This window comes from Lissotriton vulgaris, chromosome 2_2, assembly GCF_964263255.1.
Source record: "Lissotriton vulgaris chromosome 2_2, aLisVul1.2, whole genome shotgun sequence".
In the NCBI taxonomy this organism is placed as follows: domain Eukaryota; kingdom Metazoa; phylum Chordata; class Amphibia; order Caudata; family Salamandridae; genus Lissotriton; species Lissotriton vulgaris.
In genome coordinates, this window is record NC_141688.1 from 239,381,798 (window position 1) to 239,407,265 (window position 25,468).

The following is a 25,468-nucleotide window of genomic DNA, read 5'->3' on the forward strand; positions in this document are numbered from 1 at the left end:
GTGATGAATTTGATCACTTCAACCCTTAGACAATTGATTTGGATAAAGTTTTATGGTACATGTTTCCCATTTATACTGTTCTCATGGAGCATGCCGTTCACGTGGGTTGGTTAAGATAAAACAACACTATGGATTTTATTGGTCTTATTACCACTACTGACACAGTAATAAAGAGGAACTGGGTGCAACAAGAACTGGAAATGAATAGAGAATGTGGCATTAAAATTGATGTGTATTAATCTATTGAACTTCAGTGAATAGAACTGTATCAAATAACTTGTAAATACGTACATAATTATATTGAAGAACACTCCAATTATCTCTTTATACACACTGGTCAGTCACTTTTGAATAGTCCCTATGCATGAGGTTGGAGTTTCGGGCTCACAACATGACTGTAATTGTGATATGTACTCCAACTATGGTGTTTGTATTACTTCCAGCCCTGAGGCAGTCGTTTGGGTCAATCCCTATAGCGACGAAACGTGTTGGAAGTGGAAGATCTAATGACAATAAAAGAAAGAACAGAAGCCCAACTTACTACTGTTTTATTTTGATACATTATTGTAGGAGAGTAGGAGCTGCTTCCTATGGTTACCCCCACTTTTTGCTGATGTTTCACTGTTTTTCTCTTTAGTCTGGCTGGGGCCCTGCTAACCAGGACTCCAGCCTAGCTGCTTCCTCTCTAAATTGATTCCATATTTGATAGGTACACTCCAGTTAGGTTACTGGGGTACCCTTGTGAGTCCCTAGTATATGGTACACTAGGTACTAAGGGCATAGGTAGCCCAGAGGCCTACCAGGGGCTGCAGTATGTAATATGCCACCCATGGGAATCCTTCCCAAAATGACAGCACAGGACTGTTACTGCAGCCTGGGTAAGGTGCTGCATGCACCCCTTACAGAGATATAGGTTACCGATATCTACCTTAAATCACTACACATAGAAACCTACCAGTCACCCGAACGGCAGGCCTTATCAATCCTGAAGGAAGGGTGCTTTGTTTCATGTAAGAGGGTGCCCATGCATGAGCAGGGCCCCTCTGCAGCCTTCTGAACCTTTCTCTGGGGCTGTTCTGTGAGGCAGCCTCACCATATACTCTTAAGTGCATTATATCCTCGCGGTAAATGCAAACTTTGGGATGGCTGCACAGAAACATGTCTTGTTTGGAGTCAAACACTTTTGAATCCTCCCCCCCCCCCGCCAGTCCTGGCGGCAGGGGTAGAATTCCACCCTACTAGAGGGAGAGACACGTACACACCGGTCTGCCCGGTAACAGTTTTAAAGAACCCTCGCATCACAAAATGGATGCTGCAGCCACAGATACGAGTCTGGCCTCCTGCCACTGACCGAAACTCCTGCAGGGGAGGCCTGGACAATAAACACCTCCCAGACAGGCCTAAGTGGATTAGGGCTGGGTGTGGGCGCTCCAGGAGTTCTTTGAAACCTGCACTGGGGGCACATTTGGTGTCCCTGTTCCTAGTCCAGTTCAAACTGGTTGCAGGGCTACCAGCTCATGCTCTGGCGTGAAACTGGACAAAGGAAATGGTTGTAGCCACCCCTCTTCCTAAACCCACCCATAGGTGGGTCCCCAGAGTATGTCCAACCCCTTCCTTAGGTATAAGTAAGGAACCCCTGGCAGCAGGACTTTAGATATCCCTGGATGAATTTCTGCAACTGAATCCTGGAACTTCGATGATCTGTTCAACACCAGATGACTGAAGAATCTCCCATGGAGTATAGGAGTTACTCCTCTTCTTGGCAGGCCCCAACACAGCATTTGCTGGTCTGCTTCTCCAAAGCTCCCGACGGACTCCGAAGTACCTGAAGCCCAGGAGGTGGATTTCTAGACTTCTCGGAGGCCGACCCGAGTCTCCTGCAAAGCTGAGACATGCAGCTCTCATGAGTGACGTGGAACCGGAACTCCTAGACAGCGTGCACATTTGCAAGTGTATAAGCATCTCAACGTTTTTTGAGGCTGTGCTTTGGGTTACTTGTAGCCCAATCATCGAGCACCATCTCCACCAAAGATTGCTGGCCTACACTCCACGAGTGTTCTGTGAGCCAGTTCTGAGTGCGCCTGCTTGAGGACCCTTTGCGTTCCCTGGTCCGACAACTGGTGGGTCCCTGTGAAGGCAACTCTGATTTTCCTTGTGCTTCCCTGATTTCTCCAGATGTGCCCTGACACCCCTCTGTTTGGTGAGTACCTCAAACCTTGCTGGGTTACTGTTGCCAAGGCTTGTTGGGTCCAATCTGGACACCGACACCGCAGCACTCATCATCCTTTGTGGGACAACTCAAATCCAGATCCTGTTCATCGCTGACGCCTCCTTGTCCTCGTGGCTGAAGAGTCAAGCTTCACCTCTTTCACCCGAAACACCCGACACCAGTGGGCATTCGTCTATCGTGCCCCCTGGTTACTGGCTGGTGACCCAGACTCTGTCCCCTCTGCTTTCAGGTTCTTCTTATCTTCGATCCAGGCTTGGCTCCACCCAGAAAAAAAGGGGCGAGCAGCAGACCAAGGCCCTGCGCACCCAGTCCTTATGTACAGTATATTTTAAGGGTGGTGCAATCACTTCCCACACCCGCCGTCCATAGGTGTCAGAAACCGTTGTTTTTTTCAAAGAAAGTGGAAGGTGCACATGTTACGGAGTCAAGAGGCAGCAGTCAGAGTGTATTCCCAAATTACTTCTTTTTACTTCAATAAATCCTTAAAAACTGGCACACAGCCAACTCATTTCGTTCCCATTTTTTCTTTGCCAGAGGGAACTTTGTCAGGGTTCCTAATTATGGTCTTGAGCATAGATAATAAGTAATGTCAATAGCAGTCTGTATTTCCAACCTCTAATATATATAGAAACAATTTTTTTTTTCAGGAGGACACTCTGCCGGTGACTTTGCCATGACTGGGGGAGACGTTACTATTTGAGAATACTGACATTATCTCGTTATTTGTGACTGATTGCATCTATATTATTGTGCCTATTGGAATTCTCCTGCTGCAAAGAAAAGAATTGTTTCTATATATTAGAGGTTGGAAATACAGACTGCTATTGACATTACTTGGATCCACCCAGACACTTTCCTCTTCGACGGCAGCAGCACTTTGCAGCAGATCGCCATTGAAAACAATGACGATTCCAGACACCAAAAGACACCTATGCACCCGGCTTCCCTGGGTGAGGTAACTTGAGAACTCCGGTGCTCCCATGGGTGTTGGCCCTAGAACCCCTTAAGTCTAAAGGAGTTTGCTCAAGGTCCTCTTCCAAAAGTCCCTAATCTTTAAATTTCCAACCGCAGCTTTCCCCATTGAAGTTAACGGCGATCCGTGACTGTGTTCAGACACTGTACTCGTCCCCCGTGGGTCCCATGTGTCACTGCCCTGGGTGGTTCCTTGTGGCCTGAGCACTTCTAGAGGCTCTAGGCCTTGTGACTAGCAAAGTCGTGGTTCTTATACAACTTTATTGATATAGGGTTTGGAACGCCCATAGGGCTCGGCATACATTGTGCTAATTTACTATATGCTATTATGTGTTATGTATGTGCTTTGATCTCTAGCCTCATAAGGAGACTAGTAGGGTGTGTTTAGAATAAATACATTTATTTTATATATACCCGGTGTTGTTCTCCTTTCATTTGGTCATTTACGAGATTATAGACTGGTAAAACAAGCTGCTTTACATTCCTTCAAGACTTAGCCTGAAGGCTGCTCTCCATAGCTACCACTAGGATAGCTTTCAATAAAGGTTGTCTTTAACCTATCACCTTTAAGGGGCTGTTTGGACTGGTGCAAGGTGCACACTATCACTAGTGGACAGCATATACCAGGCCAACTTCTCACAATTATCGTACTGTGATATATTATAACGTGTGTGTGCTTCAACAATTGTAAATCGTTTAATCAATCTTTGATTGAGTTTTGGGGGCTTGGGTGTTATTCCCCATGTTGAAGGCACCGCAGGACACTAATATTTAATTTGCGTATTCAGAAATAGTGTTAAGGCCGTATGAGCGCCTGAATACCCTTTACACCCAATTTGGATAACAGCCAATCACAAGGGTACCCCACCATACCACTGTGTACCCTAGTGTATGTAGGTATTCTAACTGTATTCTACTGTGTCTCTTTCAGCATAGCACTGCCGTGGGCCTGGTTAGGCAGAGCCCAGGGTCAGTCAAAATCACTTTCCACCAGTACCATTCAGCAAAATGTTTTGGGGGTGCCCAGGGCACAGGATGACTTTGCAACAGTGACCAGACCACCTCAGGAAGGACCAGGTGGTTGGCCAAACATGTGGCCTCAGAGGCCGCAGACAGGGAACCCAGCCTAACAGGGACAGGAGCTGCAACCACAGAGGCAGTGGTAACTGTCTGAGGGGGCAATACCTTGGCAACAACACAAAACTCAAGTATGCACTAGATTCAACCCCCAATGCAGAACATACACTTCATCCACACCTCAATACTTATTTCAAAATAAAGATTAGTAAGACAACATTATGAATGACGCCATACGTTGTGTTGATCGGGAATGCGTGCTAGAGTCTGTCATTCGGGTGCCTGTGGGCCCGAGATGCCACTTTGCTCCTAATCCCCCAGGGTGGTATTGGCTGGCCACACCCAGGGGGGAGGGCAGTCTGATGAGGGGGCAGGGTGGCTCCCCCAAACAGCGCAAAAAAAAGGCAGGTACCCTCATCCAAGTCCAGTTCGGACGGGTTCCTATTACAAGGTCAATAGGACCCCATTCTTGGGCCTCTGGCCTGGGACAAAAATTTGCTCTTGGCTTGGGGTCCTGACCATCTTCAACTGCCTTCAGGCCAAAGGATGCCCCTTTCTGGCTCCAAAGCGAGGCGATGGTCCAGTGTAAGGTGTCAGATTTCCCACGTGCTTGGGATAATGGTGCCCCCATAAAAACTTCTACTTTAAAGTTCTCTTAAACACCCAAAGCCGGCTCGTCGGGTCAAGCCCCTCCAAAGCATCAAAGGTAGCATGTCCATGGATTAGAAGTCTCTGGCTACAATCGGGGTCAGCCGGCTCAAAAACCTTGGGTGGGGTGAAGTTGAAGGAAGAGTCAAGTCAAGTCAAGTCAAAAATGAACTTTATTTGGTTCATCACAACCTTAAAGTATACATGTATAAAAAAATGACCATCGGTATAAAAACAAGATAAAATTTGTATTCATAAAATTTACAAATCCTAAAAAGAAGATCGCCCGAGTTTAATCTGTTTCACTTTTCGCGCGTAAAGTCTCTACCAGTGTCATGAATTTTACTCCACGGCATATAAGGATGTTCGATGATGCGCCCAACCAGCTAGTGACCGCCTGCCTGCAGGTGCGAATTCTTAAAACGTTTAGGATGGATTTCAACAAATATCGTCTTTCGTTTTTTACCGTCTCGCAGGTGCATATTAAATGGTACAAACTTTCTGTGTGGTACCCTCAAAGGCGTGCTTTTCTTGCTGTTTACTTTTCCAAGTTGGAATTAGATCTTTTGAGCAATGATCACCCAGTCTATATGCCATGAATTTTATTTTTAGCGATAGCTGAAAGTGAGCTTCGAGGTACAATTGTGCTTTTAATCTTTTGTATGAATTGATTACGGACCAAGCATGACGGCGTTTGGCTAAGATCCTTTTGTCTTCTATCAAGGAGAGTGACTTTGCATTTAGTTTGCAAACTTTATTGAAAGATGTTCATTCCAAATGGCTGTTCCAAACCTCCTCGATTTTTACTGACTCCTGGGCGGTTCCCAAATAAGTGCCCCAAGTGTTTGATTCTTTGAAGGAAGAGGAGATGCCGGAAAGGGGAAGGTTTGAAAAAAAGTCCATCACAGCTCTATGTGAGGTACTAAAAAATAAGCTCACCACCGTACCTGGCCTAGCGACCAAGCTGACAGCATATAGGCCTTAATACACACTTCTTAGGGGAACAACTAAACCCAACCAACACCACCTAGAAGAAAATAACAGGGGCCACAGACAGCTCTTCAACCCCACTGGTAAACGACAATGGAAATACCCAATCAAATGAAATCCTAGGGAAGCGTAAAGGACCTACGGACCTGCAAATTTTTTTTTTTTAAAAACTGTCCAAAAGAAATCTCTAGAAAAAGGGTGCGACCAGGATACCCGAGCCACTAAGGAGAATCACACTGCACACTGTGTGCCAAAGCTAGAGGGGCAGACACGTGACCTCAGCTCATGGTGTGAGCATTAACAAGCACCCAATTGAGATCCACTCCCTATTCTACATGGCCCCATGCACGAATAGGTCAAAAGAAACGTCCCGCATCAATAAAATGACCTCTGCACACATTAAGGAAGGTAGGTGACTAGAAGACTGGCAACACCAATAACAAGCAGCTAAATAGACGAGATCACCCGTTTACTGAAATGCCCCTTCCCGCTGTGGTGAGGGGGGAGAGACTGACTTATGAGTAAAAGGCCCAGGCGACCCATGAATAACCATTCACCACTGAAACTGAAGTTTAGAGCCTTAATTTTTAACTACGCAGATGATGTGCAACTGATCTTCCGTTTGGACTCCCCTGGTGCGGCCACCGAATTTCGGGAGGCCATGGTCCACATTCAGAGATGGATGAGCCTAAATCACCTGAAACTCAACCCAGGCAAAACTGAATTGATTTTGCCTGGGAAGAGTGAACTGTACTGGGGGCCACTGTAGTGTAGTTCCTAGTTTCCCACTAGGCCCTGCGCATTGGAATAACATAAACAGTAGTATCGACGTGGAACTGCGGATATTCCAGGCCTCCACTGACTATGCTAAACTTAATTGGGTTGTGTTACCAACTAGCTCAGAGGTCACTGGAAACTTTCTTCTCTGCATAGGAAGTGATCAGCTTCCCTGGCACAGACATAAAGGGATTCAGTTTTCCAACAACCGTGCAACATGACAACTTTGCTCCTCAGATCAAGAGTCAATCTCTAGGGTCGTGTGAAACAATAGACATGTATTTCACTCAGTCAGTCTAGTGCAGTTTACTTTCACGAGATGTAGAGAATAGAGAGACGGGCGTGTATCAATAAAGGGTTAACATTTATTGAACAGTCTTTCTTCTCGTACAAGAGAAATGTATTGCCACAATTGCAATAATTGTTATTATAAAAAGTACGTACAGTAAGATAAGTATTGCGAAATAGAACTGTAAACGCATTGATATGGTTTCTTAGCCATACAATGGTTTAAAAGTAATAAAACATATATACAGTCATATATACATTAGGCTAACATACTCAACTGGTGCTTCTAACTAAGCCTACCCCAGTGTGCCTGACCTAAGCCTAACACGTGAGAAGGGGAGTAAGTAAGTAGCTTTAAGTTAAGTTGGTTTTGCCAAGGTTTGTTTCAAGAATTCTCGTCTAAGGGTTTAGTCAACACCATACCTCTGAATAGAATGATGGAGGATTGGTATCTCCTTCAGGGGTCTCTCTCGATATCCCAGTCACCCGCGAGGGTAAACCGGAAGCGCCGGGACTGGATTTCTCTGCACGAGAAAGGCAGCGGCTTCTCTTCAGCGCGTCGAGGAAGGAGGGGGGACAGCGTCCGCGGGCAGCTGGAATCTGCTGGATGTCTTCGCAGAGGGACGTCTGTTCAGCTCCTTAAGCGTACTGCACCATAGTTCGCGCTGTAGCGGCGATAATGGTATCAGCAGCTTCACCACCACAGGATAGCAGGCTGCAGCGACAGAGTGCTAGATTTACCAACACAGGGTCATGCAGGCAGCCAGCATCAGTAGCTCGCAGCTCACAACAGCTCACATTGCTTAAGGCAACGTTGGTAATATTTATACCTGACAGGTGCCGGGTTTGACGCAAGTTTGCTGGACATAAGACGTCAATTAAAGATGTCACTAGGAAGTGATAGTTATCAGTTGCTCATTAGAGTTCCATTACTAATCAAAACATAGCAAGCGGGGATTTCCAGGTTTGCTGAGTTTTTATCTTGTTGAAGAACTCGGAGTGTTATCTAGGAATATCAGATAGTGACTGCTGCTTTGTCATTGCACTAATTGGTCGCAAAGGAAGTGGCAGAAGGAACTATGCTGGAATGTGGCTCTGTTCGTGTGAGGCCAGAGATGACTTTTCAGAAAATCGCACTTGAACGGTTATGCCAATATAGGGAATAAAGGGATTTATAGCCGAATAGGGGCATAAGGTCACAGTATCGATCAGGAACCTAGATAAACACGCAACACCCACTCCACGGGTTAATGTCCATCAAAATTACTAAAACTAAGCAATTAGATGCATGTGTAACATTGCCCACCCCAAAATACATAAATGCATTCGAAATAGGCGTACTTGTAATACATGGAATTTAGGTACTGTACGTTTTTTAAAGCATAGTAATCATTCAAAAAATCATTGCATATGAAATCAATGAACGATTATGCAAAAGGAATTACACATGAAGTATCTCTGACAGAAGAAATGCGAGATAAATCATCACATAAAAATGCATTGTAATAACATGTGTGCTAGAGGCTGGTGTAAAATTGTTATGTCTCTAGATGTGTCTAGAAATAGAAGTGTGAAGCTTCTGTTCTCTAAGAATAGTTTTTACGTTTAGCAAAGAATTGTTCGTGCCAAAAAAAGGTCAATATTAGAAAAAATTGTCCAATTCAAAGAAAAATAGATTTCTAAAGCTCTTGGCAGTACTTTGTTGATCAAAACTGAAGGCCGAATTCAGAGTTCATGGGAACGCTGTGTGTCGGAAAGCTTCTCAAAGTTATTGTTTCTCTATGGGTGAGAACATCGTATCAGACAGGCTCTCAAAGAATTGGTCTACAAATTCAGGTGATAGTTCAACCAAATTAGATAGCGCTGTAACTTGGCAGGTGTGAGAATGATTGCTGTCATCGAAGGCAGGACCAGCAATGCTCACAGAACGTTGTACCTGGATGATGTTGCTTTTGTCACTCGCTCCACTGTTACCACTTGGCTGTAGTACAGGAGTCTCCACGAATGCCGTCATCAGGATTGGTAGCCGCTGGGGACAACACAATGCGTGAGCCGTTATTGGACTGAGCAAAGTATCGACGTCCATTGGTACTGCTGATGGAAGTGAAAGACAGATGTCCAACACGCATTCATCGCCGCAAAGCATACACCGTAGCACAGGTAAAATGCAATTTTGCCATATCGGTCTGAATGAAAGGAACCAGGTCATGTTTAGATCTCTCAGCCTGGCCAATCCAAGGACGTTAGTTATCCTGTCCCGGTAGCGCATTGCTAGGATTGTCTCTTCCATTCCCATGGGAGCTATGTCTGAGCCGAGGCTTGCCATAACGTAGCAGGAGGGTCAAAAATAAAATCCCTGCGACGAGTCCCAAAAATAATGGTATGCCGCCAAAAATGGAGTGCACAAAATTAGGAAAGATTCCCAAAATTGCCTGGAAGGGTGTTAGCAGTCCCGTAAAGACTGTCTTAAATATGCCTGGGATGCTTGTTGCACTAGACATGTTAAGGAGTTGGCTGAACATTTCTACGAAATGCACGGGGCAATTTGTTGATAAAAGGTCATGAACCTCAGTAGCTGTCCTTGCAACTAGAAGATCATACGTCTCTTTAGATGACGTTATAGGCACTGTTGTCTGTAAAAGTACAGATTTAATTTTGCTTAATGTATCAATTCGTATAGAATAGAGATTCAGACGAGGCCAGATGGGAGTCACTATGTCTGGAGGCCCACTCGGGAACAATGCTTGCATACAACATTTGACCATGGACGTTACTTGTACTAGATAACTTTTCCCTGGCGCGAGGCCACAACATCTGTGATCCGTTCTAAGAATGTAACTCCCGTTCGCGAGTTGCATAAAGAAGGGCTCTATCTGAGTTGCAGGTGTGACTAGCTGGTGGCATGAAAGGTTGTTTGAATTTCCATCACATGCTCCGTGTAAATTAATACCCTGACACAAAAGTATACCGCTTAGTGAATGTTTACAGTTCTCACCACTAAGAAATACATTTTTGTCGCTGTCACTATAGCAAGAATGAGTGTATGGTAATTTCCATATAGATTTTACATATCCTTTACCTAATTTTTCATTTTGGCCAGCAGGTATGTATTCAAGGCACTTTTTAAATCGGAAAGTTGTTATCGGAATTGTGATAATTCCGTGTATTATCCATTCAATGACAGGACTCTCTGACATTGTCAATGGTAATCTCTCGAGTTTTTCGATGCTCAGGATCGTATAGTCTGCTCCTTTCTGTGCCAAACTGATCTGTTTATCAGTAAGGTTAAAACTGGAAAATAATGACGTTGTGTTTATCAAACGCCAAGGCACATAGCCTGAACGAAGATTTTGCAGCGTCCAGCCTAATTCTATAATAGAGCGTAATTGAGACTGGCCCTGTTGTAACATAAGCAAATCTCTGTCTATCACATCAAAGGCAGAGGATACAATATTGTCCAACGAATATATTCTGGAAGACAGAGTCATTAACCCATTGTCTACCACAGAAAGTGATTTCTCCAAATTAATACGATCAATTTCTCGTATTTTTTCAGCAGTTTCAATTTGCTTTACTTTCCAACCCTCGTTGTAAGCAGCATAGATGCTGGTCGCTATGAAACGCTTTTGACGCTGTTTGCGTGGTCCAAGAATGAAATTGCGCAAATCAGCACCATCTTTTAATAAAGACAAGTGTTGCTTAATTTCAGCCAGTGTGGATGTAGTTAGCCATTCTAGGCAGAGTTTCCCTACACTGTATGTTGTTATAATCCCTGGATGTTGTCTCTGGGAGTATCTTGAGTCTAATCTGGTCATTTTTAACCCCTGTGTTTTATTCAGGAATCTATCTTGACAGCCATTTGTGTCTGTAGGTCAGATTAACCACTTTTTCCAATCAGGATGTGTTCTGTTGAAATGTAAAATGTGTGACACGTCTAACTCAATATCTGTGGTTGTATTCTCAGCTATTGGCTTTGGTATAGACGGTGTTTTAAGGTCTTTGATTTTAGCTAGGCCAAGACAAGATGTTTGGTGTACTGTGTCATTTAAAAAATAACATTTGTTCTGGTATCATGCAGGTTCTAAATAGTGCTTCTATGCCTCGCACCTGCCAATCTTTTGTACCCCAAATTGTTTTCGTTTCAATATTATTTTTCCAATAATCAAAACCAAATGTCATCATTTTGTTATAAAATGCTTCTGAATATATCAATTTAGAATTTGTCAGCATTGTTTTCATTCCTGTTTTATCTAACAGTTTGTAATAAAACGTTTCTGCATCACTGGTGTTAAACCCTGAGAAGTATTTGAATTTCTCAAAAAATGCTTTAGAACTGCTTTTAGGTGGTGTAGCACAATGTTCCCATTGATTATACATAAAAACATTTCTAGGCTGTGCAGATTTATGCAAGTAATGATCCCCATAATGGGTGTAACAGAATAACTGCTCATAACTAGATGAACACTGTAAATAATCATGATCTGTGAATCTAGCTGACATTACTAAATCAGACATCATGTCATTAATACTGTTAAAGTCCCAATCATCAGAGAATGTACTAGGTGTTACAAAGTCACTTAAGGAAACCTTTAGTTGATGAGGATACTTCAGCATTTCGACCTGACCATAGATCTCATAGTCTGTTTTCTCCCATACTACCCCACCAGGTATTGGAATTGCTGTGACATTTACTGTTGACAGTTCTCTTTTCTTCACGTGGGATGATCTGTGTGGTTTCAGGACTAGGTTGATGTTCTGACTTGCTGTGTCCATTGTAATATATTTTCCTTCAATGAATTTTCCCAAACACAGTACCATGATGAGCCAAAGCAGGAGGAAAAATACACCTAGACCGAACCAGAACTCTAGCCAAGGGGAAATAAGGTAGATTTCCTTCAGTTGATGAAAGAGTTCTGTTGCTTTTTCTTTAAAAGTCTTTTTAGTTTCTGGCATCACTTCGGGATCGTTTTCATCTTCAGAGAAGTTGTCGAAGTTGATGAAATAACCAGAAGCAGTTCTGTCAATTAATGGGATTGTTCTTTCAATCTGTCTCTCGGTAGCACTTTCTGATGCCACATCATTGTAGACTGGTGTTGTTTCTTGACGAACTGTCTCAATCTGTGTTTCAAGAGGCACGAGTTCCATGGCATTATTGCATAGTCCTTCATTGTGCACTGCAGGCTGATCGAATGTGATGAGTCTTTCAGTTTGAACCTCTTGGATTGTTGCAAGTTTGGGTATTCTGTTGTTTCTTGGGTGTCCACTGGGCCTACTGTTGATTATAGGCCACATGCTTGTGGTTTTACCAGATCGATGGACACGACTCTGTTCTCCTTTTTACCAGCAAGGGGCGGTAGCACAACTGATCTTGTTCCGGTGACTGCTAAGACAGGTACTGCTTTTCTGTAAGAAGGCCCAAATTCCTTCTTCACCGCGATCTTTTCTCTGACTAGATCCCCAATCTTTGGAATCCAGACAGGCCTTGCTGGGGCTGTTGCGGGTGGTGCCTCGTCAGTGGTACTTGGCTGTTGCTTTAACTTTATGTTGCTTAATGATTTTCTTGTTTCATTCAGTTCCTGTAAAACAGCCAAACGATCCTTTACATCAAAGTGCGTTGTTTTTTCTTGTACCACTGACATCTGACTATCGAGGTCCTGAACTCGCATTCTAATTCCGAACAATAGTTCGTATGGGCTGAAACCTTTTAGAGAATTTCTTGGCATGTTGTTAAGACTAGTCTGAACACTTATTAAATGTTTGACCCACCCAGCGCCTGAACCTAATACCTTCGCTGTTATAGATTGCTTTATGCCCCGGTTTTTTCTTTCTATCACACTATTCCCTTCCGGGGTATGACGGACAAGAATACCAAAACCCAATTCCCATGCTAGCCATGGCCTCCTTATAAGCTCGAGAGCTAAAAGCAGGACCCTGGTCAGAATGGAACGTGGTAATTGCGTATATGCCGATATGGACTCGCAAATCTTTTATAACCGTTCTAGCGTCAGCCGAGCGCTGGTGGCCTCATTTTTTAAGTGCTTTTCGTCTAAACTATTAATAGGACGCAGGATGGGGTGTAGGCAGCGTTACGCTCCTTCTGATTGGTAGCTGGTAGCAAGGTTCGCTACTGCGATCCCTATTACAGTTTTCACAGTTGTTTGCATATATTTGGTGTTCTACACTCATTCCCGGCCACCAGAATACTGATTGTAATTCAGTCAGTGATTCCTTGATCTCTCTGTGCCTAGGACCCAAACCCATGTGTGCGTCTGCTATTAAAAATATTCTCCTGTTCATGTTTGGAATTAGTCTGTCCCCCACTCCAGGGATTCGAGCAAAAGGAACGGAGTTTGCATCGATTATGTATGCATAATTGAGTGGATAGTTCAAGGGTAATGCTGCACAGTCGCCTTTTACGGTCGTTTTTACTGCCAGCATGGTTTCCCCGTCTATATACTTATCTGTACGCTTTTTTGTGGCTACGGAAGCCGGTTTAGTTGCTTCCGCGGTGGCTGTATTAGCCAATGAATTCCCTGCAACGTGAACGCCATCACGTTGAAGACTCTGTGCGTGAATCACGTGAGTCTTTTGTAGTTCTTTGTGTAAAAGAGCTACCTGTTTCCATAGCATTTTATGCTTTATTGTGGCACCTGTGTCATCTTTGTAGTCGTTTTCGATCCAACTCTGCAGTTTATTGTTGTAAGAGTTGACGCAAAAATGAGAATCGCACACTATAAGTGTCGGGAATTCACGTTCTGCATTTTCGAGCGCCATCTTTAAACATCTGATTTCAGTTCTCTGAACCGAACAGTTTCTTACAGATTCAGTTTTTGTTACTTTCGGTCTGAATTTACCGCACAGCCAACGACCTTTAATGATCGCACATGCTGCATCGTAGGATTTTCTCTCTACATTGAAATGCTGTACAAAGCTATCTGTATATATTATACAGGCGTATTGTGGGAGAGGCAGAATTTCGATTGGCAGAGGATATTCTTCTTCATATTCTAAATCATTCAGTTCTTTGTATTGCGGGGTGAAATAGTATTTCACGTCTTCCGCTCCTAGAGAATCTATACACTGTATCCATTTCGGATCCAATGACACTGTAGGCAGGTTTACTGGGCTGAATAGCGCCTCGAAGGCGGATTCCGCTGTGAGGATATTAATCCTTTTGCCGTGTGCTAGTTCTCTTTCATTTGCTAATGCGATTTGCACTGCGTTCACAGTTCTTTCTGTGTGACTGAATGTTTTTTCTGCTTGTGTGTACAAGTGAGATTTAATTGAAATTGGTACTTTTTCTCCCTCATTAGAGGTTAGGTACGTGAACCCGCATCTTCCTGGGATGACTCGGATTACAAGATCGATCGTGTTGTCACGTGTATCTAATTTTGTTTTTGCTAACATGTCTGTTTGCAGTGATCTCAAAATTTCTGTGTGTTTTTGAGTCCAATTGATTTGTTTAAAATCAGGTTTAATTAGTTCGTAGAGAGGTTTAACCCTCTCTGCGTAATTTAGGATGTAAGTTCTTCCGAAATTCAGAAAACCTAGTATGGATTGTAAATTCTTCAGCGTTTTTGGAGCTTGGAGTACAGCGCACTTCTCTAAGAAGTTGTCCGCTAGGCTTTTCCCTTCACTTGATAATTCGTACCCTAAAAACAGTACTGTCAGATGGGCAATTCGGGACTTTTTAAAGTTGAATTTGTAACCCTCTGCTGCGAACCCAAGTATAATGGTGTTCACTCTTTTCAAGTGAGTATCCAAGTCGTCGTCTGTGAGATAGATATCATCTACGTAAGATAATGCTTCATCATCATAGATTTGTAGTAACTCTGTTACCCTAGCTGAGAATAGTCCTGGGCCGTTCTTGAACCCCTGTGGGAGTCGACAGAATTTTTTCTGCGACCCAAATGCAGAGAAAGCGGTCAAATATCTGCTTTCTGGTGCAATGTTTTGACAAAAGAAACCATTAGAAATGTCTAATGTCGTTTTATATTTTTTCCTAACTATGTTATTCATTAGGGCTGCACTATGCGAGTTTTGTACTACAAAAGTTTTGCAACATGTATTAAGATGTCTGTAGTCCAAAACTAGACGATATGAATTGTCTGGCTTGGAGACAGGAAACAAAGGATTGTTCATTTGAGAGGTGCATGTTTCAATCACCCCCTGGTACTCAAGTTGATCTAAGATCTCCCTGACCTGTTTTTTAGCTTCTTGCTTTATGGGATACTGCCGTTGGGCAGTTGGTTCACTTTTTAGTTGGATTTTGTGAGGAGGTGAATCCTCATCCCATCCTACATGATTTTTATACAATGCAGGTGCCTGGGCTACTGCCCATTTCCTTGCATATGTATATTTTTTGTGAATCGGAATGTGATTCGAGAAGGCAGGCATAATCACTTCTTCGCCACGAGGGCACTCCCTGACAAACTCCGGGGGCCAATCTTTTTCAGCTAACAGAATATCATAGCCTTTTGAGAGCTTGTCCCAAAATAGACCCTTAATTTTCCTAGTCTTATCACCCTCTATACGCAATGTTATTTCGTATATTTTATGGGGCTCGCTAAGTCTGGTGTCGGCAGTTTCAACTTGAATGTATTCATTCGTGTCCACTGTCTCCAGATGACTCATCAAGATCTTTCGCGCTATACTGATTTCTGCTGCACTGTCCAACATTGTCAATGCCCACTCCCCGTTTTTCAACTGTGTCCTCAGTATTCTCGGCATGGTTGATTACTCTAATACTGGCTACCTTCTTTTTAGGAAATTGAGATTTCTTATTTTGAGCAGGTTCCTTGTCTTTGGACTTGGTGTGCTCTCCTGGGTCTGACCGTCCTCTTCTTTCCGAATTCTGTGGAAGAGATCGAGAGGGACGTGTATCAATACTTTGATACCTATCAGGTTTTTTTTATATTATCCCTATTTCTAAGGTTATATCTTTTCTCAGAGGGCTCCCGTTGGGGAGACTGGCGTTCTCGAGTCGGAGTTCTTTCCCTCCGTCGAGGAGACCTTCCTCTGGACTGGAAAACTTTTTCCTTGGGAGTGGATTGTTTATTTCCATCCCAGCTCTTTTTAGGAGTATTTAAATTATTTTTAATAAATAATTTTTCAGGATTTTCGAGCAGTTGGGGCTTAACTGGTTTCCCACCCAAGCTGTCTCTACCTAATTCTTCATAGCATTTTTCTATGATTTTTGCTAGCTCAACAGGATCTTTTATATCTGTTTCCTTCAACTTCTGGCGGATCGCCACAGATGCTGCTTCTCCTTTTATGTTGGCTAATAATATAGCCGTGACCTGCTTGAAATCTTTCAGTAATTTCATACCTAGATTTAAAGCGGGCTCTGGACCGAATTCATTTTGAATCTGTTTTAGCACTTCTGGTATTACCGCCATAGACGGAACACCGTGTGTTTTTGTGTAAATGGAAGCAAAGACTGTACCCCAAGTGTCGCAGTCCTCCACGTGTGGTGCGATTCCCATAGGAAGGCAGATGGTCAAGATTCTGTGTTTCTCAATAGGGGTAGTATCAGGAAATACTGCCTCTATTTGAGTGATTTTCTGTGCTAACCAGAAAGGAATTTGTTCCCGTTTTACGGGTGTTTTACCAAGACATGACTGTATGTTCTGTGGTGTAATTTTATTTGTGTTCCCCTGATGAGGGGTCAGCTGTGGTGTATTAACAGCTGGCTGGACTGTTGCAGTCCGCATTACATATTGGACTAGTTGCCTATGTATTTTTATTAATGTTTTTAGCTACAGCTCTTCTCTAGACATTTTTACAATGTCCGGATGTGGTGTGTAGCTGGCTAGAACCGGCCACGTGGCTCCTGGTCTACCTAGTGGACCGAGCCTGGTTATGTGATCATTGTGTTTTAGGGCGCCATTAAACCAGAGCAGGTGCTCTTGAAATTTAAGTGGAATTTCAATCTCCTCGAAAGGAGCGTACTCTTCCGGAGGTTTCTCTATTTTGTAATAGTGAAACTCTTTTGTTCTAGCGTTTACCGCTGGAAAGTTTATCCATGAATAGAATACCTCTGTCTGCCGATACTCGTGAGCCTCTATCACGAAAATTACTGTACCACCTTGAGGTGTCAGTCCGTTTTCTATAAGTTTTAAAGTTATAGATCTTCTTAAGTGGACCGGGATGATAATAGCATCCGGGTCTGTGTATTCGGGTCCTTGCTGAGTCGCATCTGCTGCAGCCCCAGAGGTTCCGTTCTCTCCTGGCATTGTAAAAATGCAAGGTTTGCAGAGTAGGTCTCCAAGGAGACAAAGATTAGGTGCACAATATTTTGGAACACTGTATCCTTCAACGTTGAATAAACCAGAGCTTTACATAGGAATCTCTTCCTACTAAGGTCGGGCGGATTTTAACCTTTCACCCACTCCAGACGTCTATTGGAGTATTTACGGGAGAAAGGGGTGTGAAATATGCACGACTGAGTTACTCTAACTGCCTTGCGTTAGTTTATCGCCTTACCAAACGTTAGGGCGCCATGTAGTGTAGTTCCTAGTTTCCCACTAGGCCCTGCGCATTGGAATAACATAAACAGTAGTATCGACGTGGAACTGCGGATATTCCAGGCCTCCACTGACTATGCTAAACTTAATTGGGTTGTGTTACCAACTAGCTCAGAGGTCACTGGAAACTTTCTTCTCTGCATATGAAGTGATCAGCTTCCCTGGCACAGACAAGAAGGGATTCAGTTTTCCAACAACCGTGCAACATGACAACTTTGCTCCTCAGATCAAGAGTCAATCTCTAGGGTCGTGTGAAACAATAGACATGTATTTCACTCAGTCAGTCTAGTGCAGTTTACTTTCACGAGATGTAGAGAATAGAGAGACGGGCGTGTATCAATAAAGGGTTAACATTTATTGAACAGTCTTTCTTCTCGTACAAGAGAAATGTATTGCCACAATTGCAATAATTGTTATTATAAAAAGTACGTACAGTAAGATAAGTATTGCGAAATAGAACTGTAAACGCATTAATATGGTTTCTTAGCCATACAATGGTTTAAAAGTAATAAAACATATATACAGTCATATATACATTAGGCTAACATACTCAACTGGTGCTTCTAACTAAGCCTACCCCAGTGTGCCTGACCTAAGCCTAACACGTGAGAAGGGGAGTAAGTAAGTAGCTTTAAGTTAAGTTGGTTTTGCCAAGGTTTGTTTCAAGAATTCTCGTCTAAGGGTTTAGTCAACACCATACCTCTGAATAGAATGATGGAGGATTGGTATCTCCTTCAGGGGTCTCTCTCGATATCCCAGTCACCCGCGAGGGTAAACCGGAAGCGCCGGGACTGGATTTCTCTGCACGAGAAAGGCAGCGGCTTCTCTTCAGCGCGTCGAGGAAGGAGGGGGGACAGCGTCCGCGGGCAGCTGGAATCTGCTGGATGTCTTCGCAGAGGAACGTCTGTTCAGCTCCTTAAGCGTACTGCACCATAGTTCGCGCTGTAGCGGCGATAATGGTATCAGCAGCTTCACCACCACAGGATAGCAGGCTGCAGCGACAGAGTGCTAGATTTACCAACACAGGGTCATGCAGGCAGCCAGCATCAGTAGCTCGCAGCTCACAACAGCTCACATTGCTTAAGGAAACGTTGGTAATATTTATACCTGACAGGTGCCGGGTTTGACGCAAGTTTGCTGGACATAAGACGTCAATTAAAGATGTCACTAGGAAGTGATAGTTATCAGTTGCTCATTAGAGTTCCATTACTAATCAAAACATAGCAAGCGGGGATTTCCAGGTTTGCTGAGTTTTTATCTTGTTGAAGAACTCGGAGTGTTATCTAGGAATATCAGATAGTGACTGCTGCTTTGTCATTGCACTAATTGGTCGCAAAGGAAGTGGCAGAAGGAACTATGCTGGAATGTGGCTCTGTTCGTGTGAGGCCAGAGATGACTTTTCAGAAAATCGCACTTGAACGGTTATGCCAATATAGGGAATAAAGGGATTTATAGCCGAATAGGGGCATAAGGTCACAGTATCGATCAGGAACCTAGATAAACACGCAACACCACATTTTTGGCCTCCAGAAATGGGAAACCCTCCAGCTAAGTCCCAAACAGTAAAAAGCCTAGGAATCACTTTTAACGAAGATCTTTCGCTTAAAAGTCAGGTAGGGACCGTGGTATCTACAAGTTTCTTCCAACTTCGTAAGATCAAGAAGATTGCCCACCTATTAACCCACCCTGCTCTGATTCAGGTCATCATTGCTCTTGTGCTGTCCCGCCTGGACTATTCCAATAGCTTGTATTTGGGTCTTCCAGCGGGGCAGCTCAAGAGACTTCAACTGGTTCAGAACCAAGCGGCCAGGTTGATTTGTAAGATTCCCATGTGGCAGTCCATCAGGCCGGGACTGGCCGGTCTCCACTGGCTGCCAGTAGCGCAGAGAGCAGCATTTAAAGCGGGATGCATTATCTTCAGGGCTCTACAAGGCAAGGGCCTTGGATTCATTAGCAGCCTGCTTGTCAGTTATACCCCCTCTCGTGCTCTCCGCTCAGGTCAAAAGAACTTGTTAGTGGTGCCTCGGATCAGGAAGCAACGCCAGGGTGGCGGATCTTTTCACTTCTTGGCCTCCTCCCTGTGGAATTCTCTGCCACTGACGTTAAGGCTTCATGAAGACCTGTTAGCCTTTAGACAGGCTTTTAAAACTTGGCTCTTTAAGCAAGCTTACCCTTAGTTAACTCCGTTCCTTTCTGTTACATGTTATGTTTTTGCCAGTCTTCCTACAGCGCCATGAAGCCTACGGGTGTACGTTCGCTTAATAAATTTAATTTAACATAACATAACCGAATTTCTAAATAATTACCACAACTGAGGCCACCTTATTTTACCCCACTAAAATTGAGCGAATAAAACCCCCGAAAAGGAATGACCCAAGATAACCCAAGGTTGATTTAAGATGGTATCTAAAGATGCATTTCTTTATACTAACCTACAAACAGCTCTTATCCCACAGGTCTGCAGTAGAGTCATAAGAGCACCACCTTTACAGTGGCCCAACACCTCTGCAGAGACTACTTTCAGAACCCCAACCAGGCCCAAGTGTGCAAGTCAAAACCACGGACTGTTTTTTATGCACATTTGCAGACAAACTCTTTTTAAAACTTTCACCAAAGCAAGGAATGCCCCATTTGCCAGAAGACTACAGATGTCTCAAGAAATCATTCCAAGACCTGCAATGTTTCAAAAGTTATGTATTATTGTACCTTTGTATACCCTGTGTTTAATATGCTTGCGGCCACATCCATCTGTAGACAAAAATCTGCCTAGTCAAATTGAGCCTATTCTCACATTTCTACAGAGCTTGCACAGGGGCCTCTCCCACACCACTTACAATTACACTGTACCAACACTAGTATTCCATACACACTACACAGCGCACACTTACAAAACACCTGGATTCAGCACATGAATGCTGTGGGTGCCCAGACATCAGCCAGGTCATGCTATGTATGTACACTGACACTAAATCTAGTTGCCGCAGACAGGCTTTCTTTAACTCGAGGTAGTCCCTGAAAGAGCAAAATACCCCCTCCATCTGTGCCTATGTAGGATTGGGGCCGAGATATAACCCAAACAAATAAAGCCCCATAGAGTAGTAGTAAACCTAACTCTATATGAGACCAATCTGTGCATAATTGTACCTGTGCTTTCCGGTGCTTAGCACCAGCAGTTATTTACCAGGGCCGGGTCTACTTGCCTCTGCATGTCATATTGCCTTGAGAATATAATTACTGCACTCAGATAGTGCTGTTTGTCTCGTCTCCCGAGTGACGACGAGTCCTGGTAAAGAGTGTTGCGGCTGTCAGAGCCAACATTCGTATGATATGAATGATTCATTACTGGTCCAACTATATTTATTTACTTCAAATATCCACATCGCATGCGTATTACATATTAGCCTTAGGCGCCGCCGCCAGCTCTAACTTCAGTGTTGCCGGCGCGAGGATGGGACACGGATTGGGCTAGATTTGGCTTTGCGGCAGGCAGCATGCGCAGATATTTTTTAGAATGCCACGCCCATGCCACGCCCCGGCACGCACAAATTATCAGCAGCAGCACCCTCAGACCAGGCTTATCAGTAAATAAAGGCAGTGCCCTGGCTGCCCACCACCTGCGACCGGAAATACTAAGTAGCCATGCCATGCCCATTTTCTTTTTAAGGTTGGTGGTGTGACGGTCACCATGGTAGCTCCACAATCTGAAGATAGGATGATGTCCAGGGCCGTGGCCTAGCCGGACACATAATGTCCTCCATTCATTTAATTCAAGCCAATGTATCCAGCGTAGTGACTTCCTGCCTCTTAGCGGTGGCCAGTGGACTAATGAAGACCGCGCGCCATCTGAGCATTCGATTAAACAGGCAGACCCATGTACTCTTCGTGCACTGGCATTCTTGAGAGAGTCATTTTGATTTATTTTTCCTAAGAATTGTTTTCTTTTATTTATGGTACAGGCCAGCAGAGCTGCAGTATGTGGAGTTTGGAAAACACTCAAAGTTTACGACCTTAATGTGGTCTCGACCGTACTCTCCCCATTCTGCTACGAAAAGACTTTTAATCACCGCAAGAGCCCCCTCAGATTTTCTTCCCTCTTCCCAGCTGCTATACAACCTGAAACTATCACACATCCCTCGCGTGGCCTTCAGAAGTAAAAAATGGCCTCTTTAATAATGGATCCTAATATTGCTTTATTGGGTGTCATTTATCATTTACTAGCGGTGTTATGACAACCAACCAAGAAACACAGTCTCCATTTTACATGTGGCTGGCAGTAAAGAGAATATTTTAATGTTTCAATTTATTTAAATTCAAACGTTTGCGAATTTTTGGTACAAACAGAACTTCATAATTTGCACACACAAAAAAAAGTGGATGGCCCCAAAGAATTTCTTGGGCGTCTTTATTCGACCTCATCACTCTTTCTTCAGCAGACAAGGCTGACTTGCAGTAGGTTAGTAGAAAATGCTGTTTGTTGAAGGCAGCCTCTTAATTTATAACTCTTAGCTACCAATATATATGATTGATTATTACAACATAATTATGCCCCAACTGCAACAAAAGTATAGATTTTGCTGAGGTTCATTCTAGGCCTGGCACAATTGCAATATTTCTTGATATTTTTATTTATTTTACATTTTTCTATAGCGCTGCTTTTTATAGTGCCATTGAACTTTCTACCACAACATTTCACTGTAATCTGTTGCTTATACTGCACTCTCTTAATATAAAACAACACCAGTTGGCATTAGTCTTGCAACAGTTCAGAAGCGTGCATATTTGTACAGCAGTTGTAAACTTTATCAGTTGTTCTCTGGCTACAAGGAAGAGTCAGGGGTCATCAGTTTGATGGTTTTCAATCTGGACTCTCATGGACAACGTCTGTACTGCTTATCTCTGTATTCAGATTTTATGATTGGTTAATGAAATCTGTTTGACTTTTTAAGTAATGCAACTATTTGACTGTTCATTATAGAACATTTTTGACTGTATTTATGTGCTTTTATGACTATAATTCAACCGTATAAAGAAATATGATGATGAAGAAAGAACAAAATAAGGACTCTGGCATTGGCCAGTATGTAGAGTCATTGTAAACAAGGTTTCTTACTTATATGGCTTGATGACTCAAAAAGACTAGAGAGCATAGAAACAGAGACCTAATTAAGGCAGGTGTGACAAACTATGCACTTCGCACTTTCAATGGTTCTGGTCAAGATACAAATACAAAGCAAGGGCCATAAAGAGATTTTACTGTTTGTTAACAGTTGAAATCACCCTGAAGTGCCTATGAGATCTACATTTTTCCCCATTGTCATACATTTTCATGTCTACTGGAATATAACTTTGTCTCTGCTATTGGTAGGAGAGAGGATAGCTCTCTCTCCTACCAACACTTTAAAAAGTATTTCAGTGCCACTGGCCTGGGTACCTTTGTGTGACATTTCCATGCTTCCTGGTCTCAGTACTTATGTGTGACAATTCCATGCTTTCTGGCATTACACATGACTTAGCAGTACCAGTTGAGGATGTGGGTGGAGCTAATAAAGGAAGTGGGTGGAGCCAGTGGAGGAAGTGGGTGAAGCTGGAGAAAAGTAGGTGGAGCCTCTGATGAACATTTCAGCATCTGCATTTCATATTTTACAAATTAAACACTGCAGCATATTCTCAGGGACTTATCGCCGAGTTATCAGCATTTAATCGCAGCCAAAGTCATGATTAATTTATCGCCCCATTCACAAGCTGGTGCTAACAGCCCATATCACCAGTTTGCCTGCGATAGATAACCCCGGCAACTACAGCTAATGAGATGCAGAGTAGGCGTTCCTGTGCAAAAAGCATTCTCAACGACCAGTCAGATCTGCGATAAAAACACAAAACAGGCCGTAAGGCACGTTACCAGCAGGAATTTAACACCTGCTCTCACCTGGTGTAAAGTCGGACTACAACCTGCACCAGAAAAGGGAGCCCAGCCCAGAGCTGGATTGGCACTAAGGGTGGGCGTAAAATCCATTTCGCAGGCAAATTTGCGGATTTTTTGCGATTTCGCGATCCGCGAATCTCGCAAAATTGCGGTAAAATCAGCGAATCAGCGGGGACGAATTTTAAGCCAAGCAAGGGTTACAGCAGCAGGTGCAAAAGTTGAACCTAATTTCTTTGTAACCTTTTACAAAAGGGTTACAAAGAAATTAAATTCAACTTGGGCACCTGCTGCTAATTGCTTCCTGGCGCCTCGTTGCCTACTTGCAACTATTCTCTGACCCTGCTCTGACCCTTGAAGCAGGGTCAGAGAATAGTTACAAGTAGGCAACGAGGCACCTGTCCAAGGAATTAAACCTTATCAGGAAGCACTTACAGATATAAAAAAAACAGGAAGAAGGGAGAGGATGGCAAATACACCCATTTTGAGTTGTCAGGAGGGGTTAAACTAAAAGAGACCTTTACAGCACAATTTTCATATGCATTTTGCTAAAAATAAAAAGATGTATGTTCTGTAGGGGCAACTCAGGAATCTGGCCCTTCAGAGATCCGGCCTCTCTTTCTTTCTCTCGTTCTCTCTCTCCCTCTCTCTCTCCCTCTCTTTCTCTCTCTTTCTATCTATCTATCTCTCTCTCCCTCTCCTTTCTTGCTCTATTTATCTCTTTCTCTCTCTCTTTCAAGTTCTTCCTCTTTCTCTGCTTATCTCTTTCTTTCTCCGTTGTTCTCTCTCTCTCTTTCTCTCTATCTCCCTCTCTTTCTTTATCTCTCTCACATCCTCTCTTTCTCACTCTCTCTTTCTTTCTCTCACTCTCCCTCTTTCTCTCTCTCTTTCTCTTTCTCTCTCTCATCCTCTCTCTCTCTCTCCCTCTCTCTGTGTCTTTCTCTCTTTCTCTCTCTCTTTCCATGTCTCTCTCTCTCTTTCTCTCTCTCTTTTACTTTCTTGCTCTGTCTCTGTCTCTTTCTTTTTGATCTCTTGTTCTCTCTTTCTCTCTCCCTCTCTTTCTCTGCTGAACCAGAGGGTGGCAGTGGTGAACCAGAGGGTGGCAGGAGTGAACCAAAGGGTGGCGGGGTGAACTAGAGGGTGGCAGTGGTGAACCAGAGGGTGGCAGTGATGAACGAGAGGGTGCTGTGCCCATAAACGACTGCATGGGTAACTTTGCCATGCAAGCGGCTCGCGAAGACGCAAAAAGCCCTGCGAACACGCAAAAAAAACCACGAACACGCAAAAAACCCCGCGAACACGCAAAAAAACTAAAATCCGCAAATTTGCGAATTTTGCGGATCGCGAATTCGCGAATCCTCAAATTCACGGATCGCGAATCCGCAAAATTCGCCCATGCTTAATTGGCACTCTGTCTTGTTCGTTGAACTCGAGAACAACGTACTTCTGGAATTGATTGCCCATGAAGCTGAGCTCGCTTTCATGGACGAGTGACTACATTCCTGCAGCCAAAACTTGTTGATACCCAGAACATAGGTCCCAACCCCTTCTTGCATCTTGGAGGAATGGTCACATACTCCAGAACAACAGTGGACATGTCTGCATTTGCCCGGACTCAGAATACATGTGCATGCACCTACGCATGTTGGTACACACCTGTGCAAGGTGATGCAGTCCCATGGGCGGAGCTGCACAGCATCGTTTGGCAACATTCCTAAATCTGACTTACTGCTGGAGGGAGACTACACACTTGGCAATGTAGCACAACATGTGACCTTGTTGGACCCTTTCACCTGCTCAATGTCAGCAGAACACAGTTTGTGCAGTCCAGTGGTACAGCACTATGTATACCCCATGGGTTGTGAGTCTTGTCCCCTAATATGGGGCAATGAGCAGACGGCAAACATCACATGATTCAGCCGTGGTGGTGTGTGCTTCCTGCTGTGTGGTCTGTGCAGGAGGTGGGGTCACCTCGATGCAGCTGGCCTGCCCTGCACCTAGAGGTGGTGTGCTGAGGCTGTCTACGATACATTGGAGGGT